The sequence below is a fragment of the Ooceraea biroi genome, chromosome 4 (assembly GCF_003672135.1).
Source record: "Ooceraea biroi isolate clonal line C1 chromosome 4, Obir_v5.4, whole genome shotgun sequence".
NCBI lineage: Eukaryota > Metazoa > Arthropoda > Insecta > Hymenoptera > Formicidae > Ooceraea > Ooceraea biroi.
In genome coordinates, this window is record NC_039509.1 from 7,546,199 (window position 1) to 7,554,916 (window position 8,718).

At 44.6% G+C, this 8,718-nt stretch overlaps 1 long non-coding RNA gene across 1 annotated transcript; it reads right to left on the minus strand.

The window, feature by feature from the left end:
* Window positions 1–1,885: 1,885 nt before the first annotated feature.
* Window positions 1,886–8,336, minus strand: LOC113561797. The gene is made up of 3 exons (XR_003406445.1): window positions 7,747–8,336; window positions 4,436–4,438; window positions 1,886–1,899 (listed from the first exon to the last, which is right to left on the minus strand). It is a non-coding gene; the product is annotated as an uncharacterized LOC113561797 (long non-coding RNA).
* Window positions 8,337–8,718: the final 382 nt, after the last annotated feature.

The window sequence follows — 8,718 nt, forward strand, 5'->3', positions numbered from 1 at the left end:
ACTAGTAGAATATGCTCCCACAGTTTGTCGGTTAAAACCCGGGACACCCTGTATATATTATGTATGTCTCTCGATTACGTACTCAATTAATTGAGTCAAGCATGATGTTAACAAATATTTAGTTTATTAAATTGCTATTTATGAATATTAACAAATATTAATTTAATTGAAAAACATAAACAATGTTAATTACGTTTACTTTTATTAAATGCCAGCGAATCAGTGAGCCGATACGAGAAGCTAATATCACGGCGTACTCGGGGAATCTTTCGATTTGTCTTGTTATTCGCGCAGTATTTAGCGGAGCGTTTCCCGTTAATGAGATGCGCCAACAACTCGGCGACTGCAAAAATGTTTACCGAGCAAACAACACTGGCCGCAGCAAGGTTCCCTGGATAGAATAGGCCCCTCCGTGAGATCGATGCTGTACTTTGTGCGGTACAATTGACTTCATCGTGCCGGTTTGACATCGAACGATGTGTCAACATTGCTTTGATTCGATTCTGCCTGCCACCTCTCTCATCTTACAAGCTTCCTCTAGCTGATGGAGAATCTCAAATTGAAAACCGTATGCCTAGCACTAATGAAACCTGATACACTCCATTGTCCGCTGCACGTTTACCAGGGAGATACTTTATATCCATTTGTGATAATTCGTTCTACAAGCGAAGCTTTTTGGTGCGGAAAACAATACGGAAATGAAAAAACTCTGAAAATCTAAATCTGAAAATATAAAACGTATATTTCCATGGATTTTATTCGTTCACGTTTTGTGTGTCTACGATAAATACGTAAACGTCATTCGCAGGTACTAGCTTAATTAACTGCAGTTGAAATTCCGGATTAATACACGCAATTATTTTATTTACAGAATCCGTCGGTACCCGATACGCATCGGTTGAACGTGTAAATATTTAGAAGAGACGTGGTAACTGTAGGGCTTTTAAATTTATTTCGCGATAGGCATCGCGCTGTTCAATACGCAATCTCGTTTGAACAAGTGAAAAAACGCGAAAAAGGCGACGGAATAATGGTCAAATGGTTTTTTATAGCAACATGAGAATTTTAAATTCGCTGGGCAAACAAGAGAGAAATAGAGTGAGCTGAAAATAAACATTTCTCTGTAACAATAATCCGCACTGTCCCGAAGAGCTTTTCTTCGTTAATTAAATCATATGAGATTACAACGCCCGAGGGAATTTCTGCTGATTTAACCAAACGCGATTAAGATGTCTCGGGAGAATAAAAGAAACTCCCGGCGAGAACATCGATATTCTTCAAGGGGCACTTCCGAGATTTGAATTTGCAGGATAACGGTAGAGCAAGCTTTCCTTCCCGGCAGCTTTCGCCGAGTACTCCACGTCAGCCGGGAGGACTACAATGGTGCAAAGATTTAATCGCGTCCGGAGGGAGAAGATGAAGGGGGAGGGAAAAAAGTAGGAAACCGTAAGCAGCAATTTGTCTCGCCGGAAGGAAGACACGATGAAAGGGCATTTAAAGTTTGCGGACAAGCGCGTCGACTTCACGGTACGCTAAACAAAGGGGTTTGGTTTACAAGGATAAATACGGCGAACTTACTTACTTCCTTCCTTCCTTCCTTCCTTCCTTCCTTCCTCTTCCTCTTTGCGACGCCTTTTGTTCAGATGAATGAAAAGAGGTAGTATCGGAAAGAAGAGCGGCGGGGGAGAACGAAGAAGAAGAAGTCATGGAAGTACCCGACAGAAGAAATCGAGAAACTTATCGTTCGAGGGTCCAATATACTTAAGCCGCCATTTCGTCCCTTACCCGGGCCCTTTTCTTTCTCTCTCTCACTTTCGCTGCGCTCGAGCGCCCTTTTACGACGTGGCTGACATCCAATAAGAAAGCTCGACAACCCTGTGAGAGCGCACCTCGTCTCCGCTCCAGATCGAGGTGGAATCGGGAGAACGATTCTGGTTACCGATTGCGAAAACAGACGGGTGACCGGAGACTCCCACGGGTTGACGGCTAGTGCGGAGGCTGGATGCTTAATTGCTCCAGAAATCCCTTCAAATGATAGAAAAGGCAGAGGAATCCTTCGGCACTCTTGACGAAATTCATGATTTGCTTGGCCATTCCGTCGCACCTGCGATTCCCACGAGCGAAATAATTTATTCGCGCTTGTGATTGAGAACTGGCAGTCTACACCTGATACCGCGGGGAGCTGTTTGCATTGCCGCGCGGAACCAACGGATCAATTTTCCGTTTCGGACGTGAAAGCTCGGCGTGAAAGCGAAATTCGTGATGCCAGAAACGTCGTGCAGGAAAACGTCGTACCTGGACAAATACAATATTTTTACCACCTTTTTCCTCATTATTCGTTGCGATAAAGGACTTCAGCTATCCGTCTAATTAGCAATCTTCGCCGTTCAAGTCTCGCGTTTGCTGCAACGCAATTACACAGAATGCATCTAAGTTTAGGGTTAAACAGATCTGACTAGTGTGTGTGTGTGTGTGTGCGTTTGTGAGTATATAAACGCGATAGTAGTTAGTTCGAGAGGACTTCACGCGACGCTGGCACGCTCAGAATGCTGCGCTACCAGCGAGCAAGGAAGCGCGGGATCTGGTGCAAGGTGAAGCGAGCGGTTGCTGCGCGAGAGACCGCGAGAACTCGCGCTTTAGATTGCACGAAACATCGTCGCTTTGACACGGTTCGATGCGGCTTCACAGTGCGGCGCCTTGTGTACGCGCAACTTGCGCATTGTGCGGGTGCAACGGCGCCTCACGGCACGAGGGTTCCGAGTGTTGTACGCAAGCCGCGGGGGGTTATATTGAATTCACGTTCCAGTGCCAGCTTATTACCGGTTGCCGCGCGATAATGCACCGTTCCACGCGGCGGGACGCCTTTGCGCGCGTGCAAGCCCCCGGAAAGCAAGTGATTTCCAACTCTTAAACTGCACGAGAGCATGTCCGATCGATTCCGCGGAATCTGCATCGCGTGGACCACGACCTGCTTCACTGCTGAAGGAGCGTCACGCGCAACGAAACGATATTACGATATTACACGGAGAGAATGACGGTTCTTTTCAACTGCACGCTAGCAAATCTTCAGCGTTTCTGTCTCGCACATCCGACACAAGCGTATTTTTTTTCTTTACAAGTGGAAGCGCGCAAAGGTTTATGCTCTGACGGCGTGTGAGAGAGAGGAAGAGAGAAAAAGAGAGAGAGAGAGAGAGAGAGAGAGAGGAGAGAAAGATTTCAGCTGTTATATCTCATTTTATAAACGGATATTTTTTTCTACTAGCGAGCTATTCCAACTGCATAATTTTGGAAAAAAATACATGTCAACGCTATCCCCGAGTATGTACGCGCCTCGTTGTAATGCCGGGTAAAAGTTTCTCCAGCGGTAGTTATTTTAGTCCAACTCTGCCGTCGTTCGTCGCGTGTGTATATGTATACAGAGTAACGCAATGCAAAGGATAGTGGGCCAAAGTTTCTACTTTTTGTTTTCGATCATTAATATTTATGCAGCGCCGAGCTCGCTACGTTGCAACTACAATACAAGTTAATAAACTTTGAACATCGATCTGCGGTGCCAAGATACGATAATTGCAATTACGTTAACCGCTCGGGAATAATTCCCTCTTAACGAATTACGGTATAGAAAATCGCTCGAAGCAATTCTAGCAATTCTAGTGCGCCTTGCACCCAGGTGAGGTGAAATCCTTTTTTACTTATTTATAACTAAATCTCGACTTGATTATGCAATCTGCTTTGTGCAATCGGGGAACATTTCTACTACGCACGGAAATGCATTACCCTTTCCATGGTTTCCACGAGCGAGTATAAAGCTGCCGACGAGATTTCGAGCAAGGAATTCAACACTGAATTCGCTCGCGTCGTGAAAAATGCAAACGCGCGAAAGTGAAAAAAAAGGGAAGAGAGGTGAGGGAGAAAGAGAGAAAGAAAGTCGAGCTTCAAGTGGTACCCCTGGGGGTAAGAGAAAAACTGGAGAAATAGTTTGAACTTCGAATTACCTGGCGGAATATACGCGGGCTTTGCTAGATTACGAGCATTCGCGCTACACTTTACGCAAAAAGAGAAATACCGAGGAGACGAGCGGTAAACTCCGTTGAATGGAATTCTCATTATTTACAACTTGCTGGTTTATCTTCTCGCTGGAGGTATATCAAAGTCGTATTTCTTCGGGAGTCAATACCGCGGACGCGGCATTCATAAACTTCATAACTTACTTTAATAAAGCGGTTGCGTTTAGCGCTGGCAGTTGTTGCGCGAATCTACCGTGCCGAGAGAGAGACGGAAATAAAGAGTATTCTCCTACAATGAGGAGTTCTCTTCTCCTCGGATTTTTTTCAACATTGTTACGAGAGTTTTAACTCGACCTTCGGTCCACAGTTCTGCACGTCGTTTTATACAGACTTTGTTTCCGTGGAAATAAATCGCGCGAAAACAAAACTTGCTCGTTAAATTCATTAATTAGCTCTTCGTCATTTTCCAGCTTAGTGGATATTAAATTAGCACCCTGCAATTGTAAACTTTCTTTTTGCGGGCACGCAATTATCGACCTAGAAACGCGGGGATTTGCAATCCACCTTTGTCTAAAACTATGCTGTCGGTAGCCAGCGCGTCTGAATGGTGGTGCCTTCAAGTATACTTCCGCGGGAATGACTGCCGCGGACAGCAAAGAATGTCACGAAGTGGCAAGAAGGGCGCCAGCAAAAACTATGGAGCCGCAGTAACAAGCTACGGCGGAAAATGAGGGAAGCGAAGAAGTCCCTTCGAAAGAACGTCTGACTCGGGCGGCTCTGTCTCTCGCTCGTACTAATGATTAATGAAGATTGAAAACGCAATAAATTACATAAAAATCGATCGCGTCATAAGCAATCTTCGCCGGATGCAACGAACTTCACGCCCATAGGAATTCAATTTCGTCGGTCTCAAACCAGTCTAGACGCAAGTTGCGCTCGGAAATTGATCCCACGACGCGGCCGGAAAGACCGCGATCGCGTTTGGTAAAAAGAACCCACCGCGCGTGATGGGATGAATAGAAGGAACGAACGAACGGAGGCGGAGAATTTTCCAGCATGATGATTCAACTCGAAAAGGTGCGGGAGCCCGAAGGCGCGGAAGAATGAAGTCGGAAGAAGAAATCTTTTCCAGTCGCTCTCGCGACGCGTATTCTCCTTCTTCGCGCGATTGTCTGAGCGAACGCAGAGAATGCGGAACAATTCCGGTTGTGCTCATGCGAGATCTCATGCGTGACATATACGCGTGTACGTCGTGTGCGCAAAACGAAATTGTGCGTCGAGGTTGGTCCTTTATGGAACGAAACTCGACCGCAAGGGCGGCAGGCGTCCCTTGTTATCAGTGCGAGATATGTACGGAAGAAAATATGGTCGCGTCGCTCTCTATAATTTGCGATGGCGGCGAACAGGCGAGAAATCGGCGAGATCCGCGCGGATGCAAAAGCCATCCACGTTGACAGAGATTGAGGGTGCATCGGCAGAGATCACGCCGGTGGATGCGAATCCCCTCGGTTAATATCTTATGCCGTCTGTCGTGATCGCAGAAGCGCATCAAGCTGTGCAAACGAAAGGCATCGGAATTTGAGTGACACTACTAACTCGACAAATGATCGTCGAATCCCGGACTGACGTGTAATCAATAAATTGTGATGGACGCAAATACCAAATTGCACGGAGAAACGGCGGAATTATCCCATTTGCGGCGATTTTAGATTACATGTAAATCAGGAACATTGTGGTCCCGCTTATTTCGACGTATGTAATTTAATAAAAGCACATGAATAAAGCAAGTGAACTGTGTTTTTGATAAAATCAGTAGACAAAGAATGAATCAATCGCGTAGTTTTACGTTCAATTTGGCTGTTGACGTTTCCAAATTGAAAACGAAATTCCAGAACTGCCACGCACTCTTTGTGTCTCGTCATGATGCTGCGGGGAAAGAGAAAAATATCGCTTTTGTTCGGACGATATCGGGAATGGAATGAAAAAAAAGAGATCATAGGTTTGTATGCGCGAAAGGCATACGAAAAATGCAGCAGAAAAAATCGCGACAACACATACCTTTCTCAACAATGAAAACTGGCGAATACCCGAAAAGCTGCCTCATACAAATCGTTATCGTGCGCGATTTCAGTATACCATCTGTGAAACATTTCGAATTTACGTGACAATTTTATTCGTCGCTTTAGAGAATAAAATATTTAGCGTAACGATGCTTTTTGCAACAAAGCTGTTAGCATGATGCTACAATCTGCTGCGTAGAGTAACAATGTAGAGGTCAGTTTTACCCGAAAATTTCGTGAACGAATTGGCGCATCGCACCGTAACAAACGCTACGATCGCGTGATAATGCTCGCGTTCTTCCTTTCCATGTCGTCTGATCCGCTCGTACGTTCGTTACGTTGCGGCGCAGATAAAAGTTATGCAAGCTCGGAAATTAAAATTCAATCGATAAATCACTCGGCCTGTCGATTTCCACACGAGGTGGAAATTCGCCAAGGCGAGTCCCAAACAGCCCTGCGCGAGACATAGGTATATAACGCCGCTCACAAGCATTATTTCGGCCAATTAGTTATCCACACAGCATCGCAAAAAACGTCGCGAGTAACAAACAACACAACATCAATTTAGTCAAAAGTTTAAATAAAGCTCGTTAAGAACATACATCAAATGCGTGGAATTCGAAACAAATAAAATATTATATTATTACTTTGATATTCGATAGAAAAAGATACCAAGGATGCTGTGCTTTTGGCGAATTTATTGTGTTTAGAATAAAATTTGCAAAATATAGAATAGAATTATAGAATAGAAATTTTTTGAAATAGAATTTGCAAAATACTTTGTATTGTTTCCATATAAAATCTTATAAGACTCTCCCAGCATGCGACATGTAAGGAGCTTTGAAAATTCCATGGGTGCGCTGCACCATCGCGGTCTCTTTTTCAACAATGTCTTTCAAGTCGCCGAGAATACCGCCTAACGAGGCGGTTCAACCCGTTACCTCGTTTAACGACGACACAAAGGATCTGAGACTTTGTGACGTTTCGCGGAAGAGAGGAGAGCAAGTTAATGGGGTTATTTTTCACATTTCGTGCGCGGCCGAGAACAAAACGGGAAGCACCGTATCGCGCGGCCGTTAAAAGCCGTATCAGCTTTAATCGGGCTTAATGAGAAAAAGGGAGATCGGGATCGAGAAGGGATGGCCCCGAGGAGGGCCTTTCACTTAATGGTTTGAGAAACCATATCCGCCGGTGTACGCGCCCAGCCATTTATGGCCGTGCAAACTGATCGCACGGTAATGCACATCGATTGAGCGCCGGATGTGTGTTCCCTTTTGCTTTGCCATGTCTTCATGAGTCCCTTTTCCTCGGTTTTCCTCGGAAATTAATGCGATCGATCGTATGAAAAAGGCAGGGAGTCGGATGGAACAGAAGAAAACGTATGCCGTGCGTAGTAGTAGTAGTAGCTCCCGCAAAACGCAGACGCACGTAAGTGTATGTGTGACGATGATAGCAAAATTTGAGGGCGAAATACTCTTTTGCGATTACACAGTAAAGCGATTAGCACATTATTATTATTCACGGTCAGTGTCGGGGAGGATATTTGGTCTCGGGCGAAGCTTTGTCGGAGGAATCAGCACGCAGCATATTAATCAATGTCTGCTCGATATCATCACGTTTGGTGCATCATAAAAGCAATCCGAGAAGGGAAGATATTAATGCGGTGCCGGATTACTCACCCTGCGTCATTGGCGAACAACGTCCGGTTGATCTTCGACGCACATATCTATTTCGAAGTCCTCGAAGTTAACTGCTCCACTCGTCTCTATTCAATCTGAAACAAATTTTAATTATGTTTAGTCGACAACCATCGAGGGCGATGGCATGCACTTTTAAATAACAGCCGGCAGCGGCCATGTGAAATTTTAGCTTCAAAGTCAATAACGTCGACACGCATCGGTTAAATCCGATATTTGATGACGTTCGAGTCCTCGTATCAAACGCTTTTAAAGCCAGCGAGTTGCGCGAGTAAATTAATCGCGTCACGAATTTTTATCTGCGCCAGCGGTGATTTATCGTCTGGAAAAATTACAGCGAATAAAATTCATGATTTGGTGACAAAATAAATATAAACCGAGCGTGGTTAATATTATTTTGTTTTTTTTATATGAGCAAGCAAGTTATTCAAGCATTTCGAGGATGTGCGCTTAAAGTTGGATGAAGAGAAAAGTACGATATTTACAAATAGGATGATTTACTGCCTTTATTTGCGCATTGTACTCGCACGGACGCTAGGAATTAGCGAGATAGCCTAGAGATTACGACAGTAAAAGTAGTTGTTTCTCTCGGCACTGGTGGTTTAACGCAGGCAGTAAAGCACACTTTAGCTGAATCGTTCTGCACCATGAAAGGGAAGCGAGTTATAAACGATGCTCGAAACAACGTTAACTCGTTGCAGGATGCACCATGTAAACGCGATCAGATTTATAGCATTTACAACGATAAGCCCCATGACCACTAATGAGAGATGCCGCGCGGATAAAACGTTAAGCTGATTCTCGCAATGGAAGAAGCGATATCTTGGTGGATTACGCGCTTCTTGCGGCAATCGAGAATACAGAATCCATTTCTCGTTTGTAAAAGAAGAATGACATTTTGTGACATTTCATTTTTATTAATTTTTATTTAATCTGCGCGTAGCTGACGGGTGC